General features: G+C 38.5%; 1 pseudogene across 1 annotated transcript; it reads left to right on the plus strand.

Moving 5' to 3' along the window:
• The first annotated feature begins 928 nt into the window (after positions 1-928).
• LOC309807849 (putative G-protein coupled receptor 45) lies at positions 929-2,191 on the plus strand (annotated as a pseudogene). Its single transcript has one exon. The product of its transcript is annotated as a putative G-protein coupled receptor 45 (transcript).
• The last annotated feature ends 17,692 nt before the right edge of the window (positions 2,192-19,883 follow it).

The following is a 19,883-nucleotide window of genomic DNA, read 5'->3' on the forward strand; positions in this document are numbered from 1 at the left end:
TTCTCTAGTTGAAGCGAACAGGGGCTACTCTTCATTGTGGTGTGCAGGATTCTCATTGCGGTGGCTTCTCTTGTTGCAGAGCATGGTCTCTAGGCATGCGGGCTTCAGTAGCTGTGGCACATGGGCTCAGTAGTTGTGGTGCACGGGTTTAGTTGCTCTGAAGCATGTGGGATCTTCCTGGACCAGGGTTCAAACCCATGTCCCTTGTATTGGCAGGCGGATTCTTAACCACTGCACCACCAGGGAAGCCCCAACAGCATCCTTTAAAAGTGTTTATCTGGGGGGATAGTGTCTTCTTTTTCACCAGTGTTTCCAAAAGTAACATTCTAGCAACACTACAGTTGTCCAAAGTGTTACCATTAAGGGAAATTGGGGGAAGGGTACACGGGTCTTGCTGGATTATTTCTTAAAACTGCATGTGACTCCACACTTAAACAAATAGCAGCAGCATCAACTACCATTTATTCACTCAACAGAATTTCTGTTGAACATCTTCTCTGCTGGGGACACAGCAAACCACACAGACAAAACCCTGCCCTCATGGAGCTGGCTCTCTACTGGGGGTTGCCTCATCCAAAGCTTCACTGGATCAGGCTGTTTATAATTCAAGTAATAAAATACATGCCGATTATGGAAATGTTGATTACAAATTCTGGTCCCCCACAAAGTAGGTCTGATCAGGTTTCCTGGGTTACATGACAAGACTCATCGTATTTGTGAAGACCAAGCCTTTTCCCCATGTGGTATAAGTGAGTCAGCTCCACTCTGATGTTTAAAATACCTGTAAAAGGTAAAAACTGCTCTATCCAACCCATGCTTGGAAGGTCTAACCCCCTTTTCTTTCATGCTTCTTTGCAACAGGCCAGTGAAAGCGTCCAAGTAGAAAGCTGCAGACACAGTCGGTTGTCACGGAAATGATGAGGCTGTGATGAATCGCAAATCCCAGCCAGTTTCTCCCAAAGAGGGAGGCTCCTCCCAGCCCTTGCAGTGCCCTCCAGATCCAAGACAACCAGGAGAGAAATGCAGCCAGCTGAAAGAACGCGGCAGCCCCTGAAGCGCTGAAGCCCCTTCCTCTTCTTTCTGCCCCATCTCCAGGATTTCCTCCATTATGGCCTGTAACCGCTCGTCCATTGAAACCTACAAATACCTGCTGCCCAAAGGGAGCCACGCAGCGGGCTCTCGGGCACCCCCTTCACCTGCGCCCTTCAGGATGTCCCTGGCAATCCTCATGATGCTGATGATCGTGGTGGGGCTCCTCGGCAACACCGTGGTCTGCATCATCGTGTACCAGAGGCCGGCCATGCACTCCGCCATCACCCTGCTGCTGGCCACGCTGGCCTTCTCGTACATCATGCTGTCCTTGTGCTGCATGCCCTTCACCATCGTAACTCTTCGGGGTCTCTCGGCCGTGCTCTACTGGTTGTTCATCCTGGAGGGCGTGGCCATCCTATTCATCATCAGCGTGGACCACTTCCTCATCATCATCCAGTGTCAGGAAAGTCTAAACCCCCACAGGGCCAAGGTGATCACCGTCGTGTCCCGGACGCTGTACTTCTGTGTCTCATCCCTGTTGCTGGGTGACTGGCCGCAGGTGGAGGTGCCGGTGTGGGCCCCACAATGCGTGCTGGGCTACACTGAGTTGCTCTCCAGCCGCACCTAAGTGATGACACTGTTGGGGGTCTTCTTCGTGACCTTCGCCGTGATGCTCACCTCCTACCTGGGCATACTGCACACAGTGCACAAGAATGCCGTGCACGTGCACAACAAGTCCGACAGCCTGGACCTGCAGCTGCTGACCCGCACCAGCCTGCAGCAGCTCCAGTGGCAGTGGCAGGTCAGCCTGGACCTGAGCTTCAAAACCAAGGCCATCACCACCATCCTGATCCTCTTCGTGGGCTTCTCGCTGTGCTGGCTGCCGCACACCATCTACAGCCTGCTGTCTGTGTTCAGCTGGAGGTTCTACTGCGGACACTTGTTCTACACCACCCACCTCTGCATCCTAGAGCTCAGCTACCTCAAGTCCGTCTTCAACCCCATCGTCTACTACTGGCGAATCAAGAAGTTCCTCGAGGCCTGTCTAGAGCTGCTGCCCCAGACCTTCCAGATCCTCCCCAAAGTGCCTGAGCAGATCCAGAGGAGAATCCAGCCGAGCACCATCTACGCATGCACCGAAAACCAGTACCATGTGTAGGGGAGGGGCAGTTAGCCCCACCCCCAACCCCCAACCCCGCTGCCCCCCACTCAGCTTCCTGGGACTTCTGTGCAGTCAGCACTTGGTGGGGCCTCTTAAGTACAAAGGGACTAATTTTTACCAGGTGAGCTGCTGCTCCCAAGTTTGCACCATGAATTATTTTTGTTTCTCGCTGAGGGTCTGATGGAAAGTGGTCGGTCAAGACAAAACGGGAAAGGGGTGGGTGATGAAGGAGTTGGACCAAACCTTAGGGAGGCGAGGGGAACAGGGAGGGAGGTTGGCTGCGGGGCAGGAGGAAAGCTCTGTCTAAAGAGTTCCCTCAAGACCTGCCTCGGAGACACCCGTAGTGCGATGTTCTGACGTGAGAAACCCAAGTAGGTTCATCGCTGGGTCATCAATCACTACTGGGCACCAGCATTCTTCAGAGGCATTTGTGTCTGTGACATATGTTGTGGAAACTTGCAATGTTCTTTACATGGGTCAGATGTGCATTTCGGACAATGCCAAATCACGCTTTCTATAAACCAAAGTCACACGGGAAGCAGAGGAGCCCCTGGGCTTTTCAGCTCCCCATGTGACACACGGGAGGCCTTGGTGGATCGAAACCGAGAATGTTTGGGGGCAGCTCAGCTGAAACGATAAGACCACCCCAGTGCACATCCTCAAACCTCCTCCCTGGACTGTCCCACCCGGCCCCTCGCCCTGAAGCCTGTCACCTCCCTGCCTGCTGTGACAGCTCCCACCCCTTTTCTCTTTCTCACCTCTGGTCCCCAGGCCCCCCTTCTCCTCATTCCATCTGTCCCTATGAGCCCTGTCACAGGACCTGTGACAGGGGCACAAGAAGCCCCCACCCCTGCCACCCACTGCTTGGCTGCCCCTATTGACCTCTGTGTTTCTCTACCTGACTCAGGGCTGCAGGAGTCTGACCACTGCCATCTGGGCCCCCTCCAGGGACCTTGGTCACCCAGCCCAAGCAGGATTGGGATCCCAGGAGGGCAGCTGCTTAGAGGGGAGGGGACCCTTCAGCTTGTTCTGTACACGTGGCCTCTAACCCAGGGCCCCCTTTACCACTGGGAGCTTCTGATGCTGAAGGTGACATTCATGAGTTCAGGGAATGCAGTTGAGTCCATGAAGCTCTCTTTACAGCCTCAGATTCTCATGAAAGTCCAGCAGTGAGGTGGGCTCCCTGCCCACTGGCCTGTTCAGGACTCAGGCTCCGCCCATCTCAGTGTGCATTGTCCCCTGGGGCATCGTTCTCATCCTTGTGGTCAGTCCAGGCCACAGGCAGGTCTGTGTCCTGGCTCCTCAGGAGACAAAAATGTGGAGGACGGTGGGATAAGGCACATCTACACTCCCCTGGTCTTTCCTGGTCTTCCCTGGTCCAGAGCCCAGTCACATGATCACACCAGCTGCAAAGGAGGCTGGGAGATCACAAGGCAGTTTTGGAGTCCTCCCTCTAGTTTATTAGTGCCAGAAACTTAGCAGACCGCCAGAAGGCTGGAACTAGCCCCACAACCCCCTGGGCCATGAAGTCAACTGTCTCAGGACCTGACTCCACCCTCAGGTGAGAGCTAGCAGCACCTCCAGGACACCCCGAGCTATGCAAACAGCCTTGCTTGGACTTGGCCCCATGCACAAGCTGGCTGTCAGCCACCACATGAATCAGGACCTGGCAGCCAACCGGGCCAATGGCCAGCTCCACCTACCAGAGCACCCACAGTAGTCAGTCCTCCCACAAGAAAAGGGCCCATGCAGTTCACATAAGGAGCACACCTGAATCATAGCTCTGGTGACCAGAGGGCAGTGTGCTGCTAGGCCACATAAGACATCTCCCACATAAAACCACTTCTCCAAGATCAAGAAACTTAACTGAATTACCTAATACATAGAAATAAACACAGAGAATTAAGCAAAATGAGGATACAAAGGAATATTTTCCAAAAGGAGGAATAGGACAAAACCTCAGAAGAACTAAAAGAGGTGCAGATAAGCAATTTACTTGATAAAGAGTTCAAGGTAATGATCATAAAGATGTTTGCCAAACTCAAGAGAAGAAAGGATGAACAGAGTGAAAATTTCAACAAAGAGTTAGAAAATTTAAAGAAGAACCAAACAGTTCTGATGAATAGAAAAACTAAAATAAAAAAATACACTAGGGGTTCCCTGGTGGCGCAGTGGTTGAGAGTCCACCTGCCGATGCAGGGGACGCGGGTTCGTGCTCTGGTCTGGGAAGATCCCACATGCCGCGGAGTGGCTGGGCCCGTGAGCCATGGCCGCTGAGCCTGCACGTCTGGAGCCTGTGTTCCACAGCGGGAAAGGCCACAGCAGTGAGAAGCCCGCGTACAGCAAAAAAAAAAAAAAAAAAAAAAAAAAAAAAATACACTAGAAGGAATCAGCAGTAGATTAGATGATTCAGAAGAACAGATCAGCAAACTTGAAGCATAGTATAAATCACCCAAGCTGAATAGAAAAAAAATTTTTTTAAAGTAAGGATAGTTTAAGGGGCCTCTGGGGCAACATCAAGTGTACTAACATTCATATTATAAAGGTCCCAGAAAGAGAAGAGGGAGAGAAGAGGCAGATAATTTATTTGAAGACATAATAGCTGAAAAATTCCTTAGTCTGGGGAAGAAAACAGAATTCCAGATCCAGGAAGCACAGAGAGTCCCCCTACTAATGAAACTAAAGAGTTCTATATCAAGACACATCAAAACTAAAATGACAAAAATTAAAGATAAAGAGAGAATCTTAAAAGCAGCAAGAGAAAAACAACTAGTTATGTACAAGGGAACTCCCATAAGACTCTCAAATGACTTTTCAGCAGAAACTTTGCAGGCCAGAAGGGAATGATATGATATATTCAAAGTGATGGAAGGAAAACTCCTACAACTAAAAATATTCTACCTAACAAGGCTATCATTCACATTTGAAAGAGAGAAAATAGTTTTACAGAAAGCAAAAACTAAAAGGCCTCAGCACAGCTAAACCAGCTTTACAGGCAATGTTAAAGGGAATTTTCTAAGCAGAAATGACCACAGCTAGAAATATAAAAATATGACAGGAACAATAATAGGTAAAGACAAGCATACAGTAAACATAGTAGAGAAATGTAGTAAAATTATCCATATCTACTACCATCTATCAATTATATGTTTTGTGTATTAAAGGGTACACAAAATAAAAAATATGTAAAATATTATGTCAAAAACTTAAACTTTGGGAGAGGGAGAGAAATGCATGGTTGTTAGAATTAACTCAAATTTAAGATTATGTCAACTTAAAATAATCATAAATATAGGTATATGTAGATATATATTTGGTATATATGAACCTTATGATAGCCACAAACAAAAACCTATAATAGGTACACACACACACACAAAAAAAGGGGAAATAATCTAAACATAGCATTAGTCATTAAATTACAAAGGAAGACAGCAATATAAGAAAAACAGGAATAAAAGAACTACAAAAACAACCAGAAAATAATTAACAAAATGCTAATAAGTACATACCTATACTTACTTTACAATCTCTTTATTTTTTTTTTAATTTTTATTGGTGTCTAGTTGATTTACAATGTTGTGTTAGTTTCAGGTGTACAGCAAAGTGAATCAGTTATACATATACGTATATCCACTCTTTTTTAGAATCTTTTCCAATACAGGCCATTACATAATATTAAGTAGAGTTCCTTGTGCTGTACAGTAGGTCCTTATTAGTTATCTATTTTATGTACAGTAGTGTGTATATGTCAACCCTAATCTTCCAATTCACCCCCCACCCTTTATCCCCTGGTAACCATAAGTTTGTTTTCTACATCTGCAACTCTGTTTCTGTTTTGTAGATAAGTTCATTTGTACCATTTTTCTTAGATTTCTCATATAATTGATATCATATGATATTTGTCTTTCTCTCTCTGACTTACTTCACTCAGTATGACAATCACTAGGTCCATCTGTGTTGCTGCAAATGACATTATTTTGTTCTTTTTTTATAGCTGAGTAACATTCCACTGTATATATGTACAACATCTTCTTTATCCATCCCTCTATTGATGGACATTTAGGTTGCTTCCATGCCCTAGCTATTGTACATACTGATGCAGTGAACATTGGGGTGCATGTATCTTTCTGAATTATGGTTTTCTCCAAATATATGCCAAGGAGTGGGATTGCTGGATCATATGGTAGCTCTACTTTTATTTTTCTAAGGAACTGTCATACTATCCCCCATAGTGGCTGTATAATCCCTTGAACTGTCAATGGACTAAAAGCTCCAATAAAAAGAAATAAAGTGACTGAATGAATAATAATAATAAAAGACACATAAATATGCTGCCTTCAAGACACTCACTTCAGATCCAAAGACACACACAGACTGAAAGTGAGGGGATGGAAAAAGATATTCCATGCAAACAGAAATGAAGGAAAAGCTGAGGGAGCAATACTTATATCAGACAAAGTAGACTTTAAAACAAATACTAATAGGAAACAAAGAAGGCCATTACATAATGATAAAGGGATCAAACAAACAAGAAGATATAAGCATTGTAAAAATATATACACCCAACCTAGGAGCAACTAAATACATAAAGCAAATATTAGCAAACATAAAGGGAGAAACTGACAGTAATACAAGAACAGTAGGGGACTTTAATGTCCCACTTACTTCAAAGGACAGGTTATCCAGATCAAAAATCAATTAGGGAAACACTGGCCTTAAGTCACATATTTTACTAGTTGGCATTAATAGGTATATTTGCAACTTTTCATCCAAAAGCAGCAGAATACACATGCTTCTCAAGAGAACATAGAACATTATGCAGGATACATCACATCACAAAACAAGTCTCAATGAATTTAAGAAGACTGAAAACATGTTAAGCATCTTTTCTGATTCAATACATTAAAAGGATTTTACAGGGCTTCCCTGGTGGCACAGTGGTTGAGAGTCCATCTGCCGATGCACGGGACACGGGTTCGTGCCCTGGTCCAGGAAGATCCCACATGCCACGGAGCGGCTGGGCCCGTGAGCCATGACCGCTGAGCCTGTGCATCCGGAGCCTGTGCTCCACAATGGGAGAGTCCACAGCAGTGAGAGGCCTGCGTACTGCAAAAAAAAAAACCAAACAAACAAACAAACAAAAAAAAGGATTTTACAACATGAGGAAGGTTCAGTATCTCAGTATAAGGAAAGCAATCAGCATGATACACCACATTAATACATTGAATAATAAAAATCAGATTATCATCTCAATACCTGCAGAAAAAGCTTTTGACAAAATTCACCATCTATATATAATAAAAAAACTCTCAACAAAGTGGGTATAGAAGGAACATACCTCAACATAATAAAGACCGTATATGACAAATCTACAGCCAACATCATACTCAACAGTAAACGTGGAATGCATTTCCTCTAAGATCAGGAAAAAGACAAGGATGTCCACTTTTACCAGTTTTATTCAACATAGTTTTGGAAGTCTTAGCCACAGTAATCAGACAAGAAAAAGAAAAAAAATGTACCCAAATTGAAAAGGATGATGTAAAACAGTCACTGTCTGCAGATGACAGGATACTATATGTAGAAACCCTAAAGGTGCCAACAAATAACCATTAGAACTAATAAATAAATTCAGTGAAGATGTAGGATAAAAAATTCATATACAGAAATATGTTACAGTTCTATACACTTACAGCAAACCATCAGAAGAGAAATTAAGAAAACAATCAAATTTACAGTTGCATCAAGAAGAATAAAATACCTAGGAATAAATCTAACCTAGGAGGTAAAAGATCTGTACTCAGAAAACTATAAGACATTGATGAAAGAAATTGAAGATGACACAAACAAATGTGTAAATATACTGTGCTCATGGATTGGAAGAATTTATGTTGTTAAAATGACCTTACTACCTAAGGCAATCTACAGCTTCAATGAAATCCCTATAAAATACCAATGACTATTTTCACAGAACTAGAAAAAATGATCTTAAAATTTGTATGGAAGCACAAAAGAACCCTGAATAGCCAGGAGAATCTTGAGAGAGAGGAACAAAGCTGGGGGTATTATGCTTCCTGATTTCAACTATAATATACAGCTACAGTAATCAAAAGAATATGATACTGACACCAAAAAGACATATGGATCAATGGAACAGAATAGAGATCCCAGAAATAAACACATATTTTATGGTCAATTAATCTATGACAAAGTAGGCAAGAATATACAGGTGGGAAAAGATAGACTCTTCAATAAATGACCTTGGGAATACTGGACAGCTACATGTAAAAGAAATAAAATGGATCACTTTCTCACCCCATAAACTCAAAAGGAATTGAAGACTTAATTGTAAAACCTGAAACTCCTAGAAGGAAACATAGGCAGTACACTCTTCAACATTTGTTTTAACAGTACTTTTTTGGGTCTGTCTCTTCTGGCAAGGAAAGCAAAAGCAAAAATAAACAAATTGGACTTCATCAAACTAAAAAGCTTTCCCACAGTGAAGTAAACTATCAACAAAATGAAAATGCCACCTACTGAATGGGAGAAGATAATTACAAACAATATATCTGATAAGGGGATAATATCCAAAATATAGAAAGGACTCATAAAGATCAAAATCAAAACCCTGATTAAACTGGGTAGAGGATATGAATAGACAGGTTTCCAAAGAAGACACACAGATGGCCAACAGACATTTGAAAATATGCTCAACTCACTAATCATAAGGGAAATGCAAAACTACAATGAGATACTACGTCTCACCTGTCAGGATGGCTATCATCAAAAAGTCAATAAATAGTGAATGTTGGCAGAATGTGGAGAAAAGGAAGAACCGTCAAGAACTGTTGGGATTGTAATTTGTTTCAACTGCTCTAGAAAACAATATAGATGTTCCTCAAAAAACTAAAAATAGAACTGCCATATGATCCAGGAATTGCACTTCTGGATATTTACTTGAAAAACAAAAACACTAATTTGAAAAGGCATATGCACTCCAATGTTCATGGCAGAATTATTTACAATATCCAAGATATGTAAGCAACCTTTTTATCCATTGATAGGCAAATGGATGCATACAATGGACTATTACTTAGCTATAAAAAGTATGAAATCCTGCCATTTGCAACAACATGGAAGGACCTAGATGGTATTAGCCTAAGTGAAATGAATCAGACAGAGACAGATGAATACTGCATCTCACTTATATGTGTGATCTAAAAAACAAAACAAACAAAGAAAACAAAGTAAAAGAGACTCATAGATACAGAGAACAAAAGGGTGATTGCCTGAAGGGAGGGTTTGGGGTGTAGGCAAAATAGGTGAAGTGTGTTAAGAGGTATAGAGCTCCAGTTACATAATAAATAAGTCAGGAGAATATAATATATAGCATAAGGAATAGGTCAATAATATTGTAATAAGTTTTTACGGAGACAGATGGTTACTAGACTTATCATGGTGGTCATTTTATAATTTATGTAAATGTCAAATCATTATGTAGTACACCTAAAATTAACCTAATATTTTATGTCAACTATATTTCAATAATAAAACAAAACAATAATAATGGTAATAGTAAAAGAGTTCCTTTAGCAACTACCTTGGAGCCACACAGACTGGTAACCTTGAGCTATGTGTTAGCCCCTTCGGTCTTGCACATCATCAATCCTATAGGTTACCGTGTATTACAACAGATAATAGGATCTTTAGTAGAAAAATTTTAACTACATGCAAAGGGGGAAATGTAATGTCTCACTTTACAATGGAAGGAAAGAGGAACCCGCTCAATACAAGTCTCACTTGTACACAGATAAGTTGCAGACATGGATAGTAATCATTCTATGTCCAGCTCTTTACCATACATGAACAAAAACAGCATGGTACCTGCATCTTAAATACTCCAGAGAATAAAAGATCTATATTTAAAAAATTAACATTTTAAAACCATATTGAAAATTTCTGTTAAGAAATACTTAATAGCTAAAATATTATTGCTACCTTATTACCGTGTCAAATTTTTTAAAGGAGTAAGTGTGAAAGAAATTCAAAATATAAACTGATGTTTTAAAATTACTTATGAGAAGATAGATGTATAAAAAGAAATTATTCTAAGCCTGGAAATATCTAATATTTATTTTCAAACTTGAATTTATATATTACTAAATTTGAGGTAATGAATACTACTAGTGTTATGGTAATTATGATGTCTTCAGGGAAGCAATAAAATTCAGCCTAGGGCTTCCTTGGTGGCACAGTGGTTGAGAGTCCGCCTACCGATGCAGGGGACACGGGTTCGTGCCCTGATCTGGGAAGATCCCACATGCCATGGAGCGGCTAGGCCCGTGAGCCATGGATGCTGAGCCTGTGCGTCCAGAGCCTGTGCTCCGCAATGGAAGAGGCCACAGCAGTGAGAGGCCCACGTACTGCAAAAAAAAAAAAAAAAAAAAAAAAAAATTTCAGCCTAACCTTCATATTGCATAGCATTTTCTGAGTTCAAAATTGCATGCATTAATGCAAATTCAGAAGTTCTGGTTGTTATCTGTTTTTTTTTTTTTTTCAACCAGGTGAGTCTAAAAGTAAAGAGGAACCACAAGCAAATGCAGTTTTCCTATAGAAATGCCTTAGCTATTACATGGTCTTTTACACTAAAAGCTTTGGAAAGGTGGTATTTTCGTTTTTTATGTTTCTAACACTAATTGCTACTTCTACACACTGCAACACTCTCAACTAAGTTTTATGATTTATTTTTAAAGAAGAACCTATTTTGAGAAGAGATTTGAAAGTTACATACTATGAGAACCAGTATTACTTTCTGCCCACTTGTTAAAAGATTGCGTCCTGGATAATCTCATTTTTGGTGATATATTACAATTATGATACAGTACAGTGAAATGAAAGCTGTTTTTTTCTCCAAAACTTAATGTTTTATATTGTCCATGTTTATTTTTAACTTGAAAAAAGTAGAATGAATACCACACCCACTGAAGGTTTGAAAAGTCCTTTGGTTAAAACAGCAATGACAGAAGTGATCCATGTACAAAACACAGTTCAGGGCTAAAAATGCAATCACAGAGATGCTAGAAATGAAGGATGCTAGAAATAATAAGGAGCCTATAAGGTCAATTTTACCATCTAATCAAAGTTTGTATTACAGTAAAATCATTTTGTTCTTGTTTTTAAATCAAATATTAAGGAGCAACACTAAGTCCTAATTTTTACTGAATAAGAAATTTCATTTTATTTGCAAATTTGAAATCATTAAATTGAAATCTGTGTAAGATTCGAAATAAAATTGAGGATTTACTTGCCTCAAATTCTTTATTGAACAAGTGAGTGGAAATGTGGTATGGATGTTTTAAAAATAAACACAAATTATCCAGAGACTTGTGACAAACCACAAACTCTGGCAAAAGGAAATTATAGAGTTTTACTTTAAGAAAATAATGTAACTAAAAGTTGTGTGTAAATCATTTTATTTTTGCAAGGTCAATTTCAAATAAAATTCAGAGTCTGTAATTGTAAATGCACTTCCTTTCTACTCCTGGACATACACCTATCATACTAAAGCATAATACTACATTTATTTCATGTAATTGTTGTGCTGGCCATAATTGTTTGTCATGACTTTCTCTTAATTCACCTCACCTCACAGTTACAAATACACTTCTATATTGAAGGCTAACAATGTTGGAACTCCAATCTTATCCTCTGTGCTTAACTCCATACCCATATAACCAGGTAATTTTGAATATTTTACCTGAAATTCTCACAGTAAATTTAAATGTGCAGAAATGAATTTACTATCCTTCTGACACCTGTAAAACTTAACATGACTAAAGGTTGCCAGTACCAATCAGATAACGTAAGATATATCTTCCCTTTGCTTACCTGGGAAAGGAAATACACTCCAACAGAGCTATCTACTCCAACTCCATAAGTAACTCTCATTCCTCTCTTTAATTACAGCACTTCTAGCCAATACAGGGGTGGATACATTACCCATGCCTGACCAAGCCACTGCATGAATATGTAAAAATTATTAAAATAATTAAAATGTTAAATATTGAAATTCTTCCCACTCATATAGTTTAGAGTTTTAATGGACATCTGTTCCATTTATTTTTTGTATCACCTTATAGAACCCTACTTTATTTCTGGTATGGCTTTTTGCCTTCTTGTCTATTTTGTCAGATATTAATGCATTCTTACCATCACCATGTTGCTTTTTTTCTAGTATATCTTTTTTACTCTTTGCCTTTCCATCTTTCTTTCTCTTTTTCTGTATTGTCCATATATAGCAGTAAACACCATATAGCTCACTTTCTAAACATATATAGGGTGATGATCTGCCATTTGTGTTTTGAGACTTTAGTCAATTTTTAGATTTTTTCCTATCTTCCTATTATGTACTTTCTATTTGTCCCTCTTTTTCACTTTATTTTTTTTTCTTTTTCTGTCTGTCTTGCCTTCTTTTGCAATTATTCAGTATGTAGTTTTATTTTCTCATTCTATTTTCCCTCTACTTGTTGAAAAGTTATGTAGTCTATGTCTCCTTTTATTGATGTATAATTTACATACAATGAATAGCTCAGGTCTTCCATGTACAATTTGATCATATTTAAAATGCACCTGTATTATCTATACTAAATCAATATATAGAACGTTTCCATCACTCCTGAAAGACCCTTTGTTCACCTTCTCAGTCAAACCATCTCCACTCCTTGAAACAATCATGTATCTGATATCTATTACAGATAGCACAGACTAGTTTTATCTGTTATAGAACTTCATATAAATTGAATCATATGGTAGACTCTCTTTTGTACTGGGCTTCTTTCACTCATCCATCAGTAACCATGTATCAGATGTTTATTGCTTTAAATTGATAAGTAGTACTCCATTGTATGAATGTACTATAATTTGGTATTTTGGGTTTTGTTTTATTAAAATGCACTTTCCTATTTATGGCCATCTGAGCCATTTATAGGTTTTGGTTACTGTGAATAAAACTGCCCTGGGGCTTCCCTGGTGGTGCAGTGGTTGAGAGTCCACCTGCCGATGAAGGGGACACAGGTTTGTGCCCCAGTCCGGGAAGATTCCACATGCTGTGGAGTGGCTGGGCCCGTGAGCCATGGCCACTGAGCCTGCATGTCCGGAGCCTGTGCTCTGCAACGGGAGAGGCCACAACAGTGAGAGGTCCACATACCGCAAAAAATAAAAAAATAAAAAATAAACTGCTCTGAATGTTTATGTTCAAGCCTATGTGGGGGGGTGTGGGCACAGAGTTTCCATTTCTTTTAGAGAAATAACAAGTTGTGGAACTACTAAGTCATAGGGTAGATGCATGTTTAACTTTTTAAGAAAGTGACAACAGTTTTCCAAAGTTTTCAACTATGCTCAACCTACTTTCTACTTATAAGCTTTGTGGTTTATTCTTTTCTTCTTACAAACATATGTATTATTATTGTTTCACAAGTTTGTTTAAATTTACCCACACATTTGCCAATATCTTTGCCACCAGAATATTCTGGCATCAACCATACATCTTCCCCATGGGATGATTTTATTTCTTCCTCAATTCCTGCCTTGATATGTTATCCTGTGAGTGTCAGCTGGCTGTAAGATCTCTCAGGTTTTCCCTTTATAGTATCAGTATTTTATCCTCATTCTTCAAGAATAGCTTCTCTCAATATTGAATTCTTGAGTGTTCATTTGTCTTAGAATTTGGAAGATACTCCACTGTCTTCTGGTTTCCATTGGTGCTGTTAAGAAGCAGCCATCAAAGTTAATTATGCTGACTTTGGAGGTGATTTCTGTTTCAGGCTATTTTTCCTTCTTGCTGTACATTTTCAATATTACAGGTCCAGGTTGGATTTCTCTTCACTCTTCACTAATCTGTTGAGACATATGGAGTTTCTTAGATTTTTGATTGTTTCACTTCAAGTGTTGCTTCTCTCCATTTTTATTCTTGTCTTCTTCTGGGACTCTGAAAAGCTATATGGTGTAACTTCTCACTCTCTCATCCCTGACTTTTAAACGCTCTGTAGTATCTTCATCTCTCTGCATTCTGGATAATTCTTAAAATGTATTTTCTGTCTTAAAATTCTCTATTAAACTCTGGAATTTAGTCTATCCTTTGAGTTTTAAAATTCAATTAGTGTATAATATATTGTGCACACACATGTATTTATAATATTTCTACAAGTCTTATTTTGTTATATTTAACTCTATTATTCTTTGTAGTTTTTTGTTCCTTGCTTTTATTTTTATTATGCTCTTCATTTCCTGAAATGCGTTTAATGTAAATATATTGTATTCTTTGCCACCTGATAATTCCAGTTGAAATATATGTTAACTCAACATATTTTCTGAAACTTTTGTGAGTCTCATTCCAAGGACATTATTTCAATACGTACTATGTAACTTTTTATTGTCAGCAGTATATTCTCATTGGAATTGCATCTGTGGGACATTTTTACACTTTTGTTGATACTATGAGTTTATTTGAAAGCCTATCATCTACAGACCCTTTTAACTTCAATTATCTGCTTCATATTTTTCAGACCAAACAATTACTATGATTTCAGACATAAATCAGGTGTTATCTGGCTCATAAAAATTTATCAGAAGAGACTATTTCCTCCCACCTCCTCGATATAAATCTCCAGTTCATTTGTTTACTATTCCCTCTGAGTAGGGATTTTATTTAGTATTTAATTTTACACTGAGACTTGTCCCTTGAGGTCCCACCTTTCTATAAAAATATTTTCTAAGATGCTCCACTTTTAGCAGAGAGTAAGCTTTAAGTACTATTCCCTGAAGCTCAAGGTCTCCGGAGTGTGGCAGAATCTTTTCGTTGGAAAGATGGTTTTGATATGCACTACTAACAGTAGTATTTATTCTTTCACTATGTGAGCTCCATAAAGAAAAAATATTTTCCTGCAATGTCAGATCAGAAATGCATTTTAAAAGGTTTTGAATATTATATTGAACATTTTAGTTATTTCATTTGGAATATGCTAAGTCATTTGCCATATTGCTAGAGATGAAAGACCTTAGTTTTCTTTACAAGCTAACTCTTTCTCCTATTTCAAGACTTAGTTCAGGCATCATGCTTCCTTCAGGAAATCTTTCCTCTCAGTCCAGATTAAGAACAGTTCTTGTGCTCCAAAAATACCTTAAATATTGCCATTTTATATTTAAATTATCTCTCTATGTGACCTCTGCCACCATTAGACTGTTGACCCTCTTGGGAAAGAATCATGACATATATCTCTTCCTTCAAGGGTTTCACAGATTATGGTAGGGCCTCATTAACATTGTTATATTAATTACTTGACCAGCCCCCTTACTCACAGATATACAAAGTTCTGACTCTTTTCTGGTTCCCTGGTTTCCCTTTAAAGCAACTACCTCTTGGAATAGCAATCCCAAGTTCTCATGCTTTTAGCTATTTTTCCCCAACTTTTCACCTAATGTAGTTACCATTTATGTGTGTGCATGTGTGCAGTGAGAACGTTTAAGATCTACTCCCATAGCAAATTTCAATTATATAATATAGTATTAGTAACTATAATCACCATGTTTACATTAGATCCCAGAGTTTATTCATCTTATAACTGAAAGTTTGTACCCTTTGACCAACATCTTCCCATTGATCCCCCACCCCAGCCCCAGCCCCAAGAAACCACCATTCTACTAGTTCAATATTTTTAGATTCCACATATAAGTGAGATTATATGGTGTTTTCCTTTCTCTGTCTGGATTATTTCACTTAGCATAATGTCCTCCAGGTTCATCCATGTTGTCTCAATTAGCAGAATTTCCTTCTTTTTAGGCTGAATAATATTCCATACATCATATTTTCTTTATCTATTTATCCATCAATGGAGACAGTTTTTTCCCCATATCTTGGCTATAGTTAATAACTGTAATGAGCATGGGAGTGCAAATATCTCTTCAAGATACTAATATCATTTCCTTTGGATACATACCCAAACGTGGGATTGCTGAATCATGTGATAGTTCTATTTTTACTACTTTAAGGAAACTCCATATTGTTTTCCATAGTGGCTGTACCAATTTACATTCTCACCAACAAAAAATGGGAGAATATATCTGTAAATCATATATCTGACAAGGAGTTAATATTCAAAAATATACAAAACATACAACACACACACACACACACACACACACACACAAATAACTCAATTTAAAAAACAGGCAAAGAACCTGAATGGATATTTTTTCTAAAGATGTACAAGTGACTGAAAGGTATATAAAACTATGCTAAACATCACTAATCTTTAGGGAAATGAGAATCAAAACCAAAATGAGTTATCACCTCACACTTTTTAAGATGGCACTCATCAAAAAGACATGAGATAATAAGTGCTAATGAGGGTATGGAGAAAAGGAAACACTTGTATACTGTTGTTGGTGGAAATATAAATAAGTGCCTTTAGATTTTAATCTGACATATTTGCATAGAGTTATCTTGACATAAAACTATAAGAACCTACTTTAGAAACATGAAAAGCAATTAATTTCTCACATCTGAATAGGACTTTAATATTTATCAGGCTTAACCCATGGTCTTAATTTCAATCCAGTTTTTACTCAAGGCCTTTATTGTCATTCATCACTTCCTATAATTTTCGTTCTCTTGAAGTCCCAAACTTTATTTGGAAGCAGAACTGATACCATCACTTGTGGCACTGATCCATTAGTGTCTAGGAACTCACACTTCCTGGCAATATTTTTCAGTTTTTATCATAGGGTTGAGGAAGGATTTCAATGCATAAAATAAGAAAATCACATATTAGAATCCCTCATATATAATAAATGTTCAACTCAAAATAAGACTATTATTGTTGTTATTAAGAATATATCAAGCAAATAAATGATCATTGGTACTATTATTATATTTTGGGGAAATTTCATGACTGGGGCTCTACTGGAGATCTTTTATCCCCTCATGAAACTGCACATCTTGTTGAAGTGAGTTAATCTTAAACTCTTCCAGTTAGGAACAAGGTTAAACAAAAGTGTAATATAGGAGAAAATTTCCTTTCATGCCCCTGACACATTTCCTCTCTCTCAGCAAACATTTAAGCACATTGTTCCTTTAAATATGTCTTATGCTTTCACACTCTTTTGGGCCCATGTCTTCTGAATTAAAAATAAATGAGGGGGCTTCCCTGGTGGCGCAGTGGTTGGGAGTCCGCCTGCCGATGTGGGGGACCTGGGTTCATGCCCCGGTCCAGGAGAATCCCACATGTCACGGAGTGGCTGGGCCCGTGAGCCATGGCTGCTTAGCCTGCACGTCTGGAGCCTGTGCTCTGCGGCAGAAGAGGCTGCAGCAGTGAGAGGCCTGTGTACCACACACACACACAAAAAAAATAATAATAATAAAATAAAATAAATAAATGAGGCACTCACTTAGACTATGGAGTTATGGAATTTTAAAATTACCCCTTGTCTTAGAGTATTTTTATAACAAAAAAACAAAAGGTAAGACAATCCTTAATCCAGTGAAATAAATCCATATTGTCTGGGATTCTGCACTAAAGCATATCTGACTAGAGCCACAACTCTTCTAATTACTGAGAGTGACCTTGGGCAGGTTTTTCAATCTCTCTGAGCTCCAGAGTGCTCATCTGTGAATTGGGAAAATAATGCTTAAATCATAAGGTTGGTGAGAAGATTTAAAAGGATAAAATAAGCAAAGCACATATTAGAATTCCTGGCATATAACAAATGTTCATCACAAAATAGGGGCTATTGTTACTGTCATTATTATTATTATTATTATTATTATTGTTATATTAAATAAATGACCATTGTTACAAATATGATTGTATTTTAGGGAAATCTTAGTACTGGTGCTCTATTGGAACTACAGTTTTACACTATCTCTACATTATATTAGCCTGGTCTTCTCCTTCCTGGGATTATCACAGGGTAAATTTACATCAGAATGGTTAGAGACTATACCAGGCAGCCTTTCCACAGCTGTAACTCTACTTTCAAGGATTTATTGAAAACAATGAATGAACTTAGTAAAAAACTCCTATAAATTGCTAGAGCTAGAGAAAAATGGATTTAGTAAACAATGGTGATTTGTATTTGAATGACTCTTCCAGCCAAAAACCAGAACGTGTGTGTGGGAGTAGAAGGTTGGAGAATACATTCAAATATTTCTAAGGCAAATATTCATCAGCTAGGCAATGGCACCTTAGAGAAAAATAAGGGACACAGCAAATTGTACAGTGCAGTCAGGTCGGTATTGCATATGTGCCATTACAACTTACTTTCATTCCATCTGCCTCTTCTTCACTCAGCAGAGTTAAGCATGAGCTAGTTACCATTCTGCGTAACAACTTTCTCAGGTTTCCCTTGAATCTTTAGAACTTGAATCCAGACATTTTTTTGTGTTCATCGATTTTTATTTAATTTAATACTTGCCTCATCCTGGACACATCTTGCTTCTGACATATTTAAATGGCTGCCTCATGAAAGGCCCTCACTACTTCTGCATCTTTCATCTCCGTTTGCATCTACATCACTTGTCTTTCTTTCAGTTAAGTAAGTCCTGCCGACCTTCAACTAAATTTTTTCCCCTTCCTTTGTTTCTTTTAAAGGCATTTCCCCAATCTCTATATTAAAACCAAACTTTTATTTTGCATCACCTTCCTGAGAAATTCCATTTGTAATCAGTCTTACCTCCATACACATAATGGCTAAATCAACTTCTCCACACCCATTCTTTGGCACTGACTTTATTATTCAGCTCCAGTCATGCAATGGTCTCATGTCAAAACCAATATTACCTTTCAAACTTGATGTTATAGTATTTAACTCTAGGTCTATTTCTCTCCAAAACACTATTTCATGATGCAGTGTGAAAGTTATTATGACACACACAGGAAAAATAAAGGTGCTGACATTTATCAACCTTGTCACCAGATAAGGTCTGATTTATGGTAATTAAGGTTGGACTATTCCGAAAATGAATTTTTTTAAATATAGGGGATATACTTAACTCGACTGTTAATCCCAAACATGCAGAGCAGTGCTACACAGTCAGTGATGTGAATTTAGGTGTTTTAAGTTACTGTGAATATAAAACTAGAAAAGATTTATGGGCAATAGAAAGAAATGTACTCATAATTCACAACTGGCCTGTGAGACCCTGGTTCTGCTTTGGAGCCACCAAGACAGTTCATTAGTTTCACTAGACAGCCCTGGAATTGAAACAGAATGGTCAGACATTACTAATGTGATTAAGGCTCTTGATTTCATGGTTTAAAAAAATAGATTAGCTGCCACAAATATGATTTCAGAGCTTTCCTTGTGTATGCATCAGAGGTCAATAACCAGTTGTTGACAAGAGATAGGATAACCTTGAAATGTTAGCAAGTAACTAAGGCTAGAACTCCAAGGAAGTTTTTGTGTGCTTATTTTTCTTCCACACTGAAAATAAAAAATTCAATAGCACATTCAAAACATTGTCTGAAATGATTAAATAACTCTATTTGGTAAAGGTAATGCATGTTATTTTTCGCACAGTGACTCACCATCTACTGTTTGATGAGGCAAACAAATGCAATTTAATGAATGTGTCCGAGTTAAACTTTTTACAGTGCATTTCACAACACTAAGATATGTTTAACACATGAAA

Source organism: Mesoplodon mirus (assembly GCF_964341445.2).
Source record: "Mesoplodon mirus genome assembly, chromosome: 7".
Taxonomy (NCBI): domain Eukaryota; kingdom Metazoa; phylum Chordata; class Mammalia; order Artiodactyla; family Ziphiidae; genus Mesoplodon; species Mesoplodon mirus.